We start from the raw sequence: 300 nt of genomic DNA, 5'->3' as shown, positions 1-300 counted from the left end.
TACACCGTTGGTGACTACCAACTCGGACATTCAAATGTCTTGCACGTTGACCGTCTCGTTCCAGTGCTCTCGCCAACAGCGCTTTGACTCCTAGCAGAGTTGGGTGCATGACTCGCCAAAGCTCCACCAGGAGACGTGCGTGTAGCATCCAAGGTCTTTACCTCCAATCAATCCATGGCTCAAGGTGTTTTTAACCATGCCATTCATTGGATCATGTCATACCTTACATCCAAGTCTAAGAATAGACAGCGTTCCACGCTATCAAAGTCAAAGAACTTGAATCTGAGGTCCACAGCAACA

The sequence above is a fragment of the Plasmopara halstedii genome, assembly GCF_900000015.1.
Source record: "Plasmopara halstedii genome assembly, contig: Scaffold_2881, whole genome shotgun sequence".
Taxonomy (NCBI): Eukaryota; Oomycota; class Peronosporomycetes; order Peronosporales; family Peronosporaceae; genus Plasmopara; species Plasmopara halstedii.
This window is presented reverse-complemented; position numbering follows the sequence as displayed.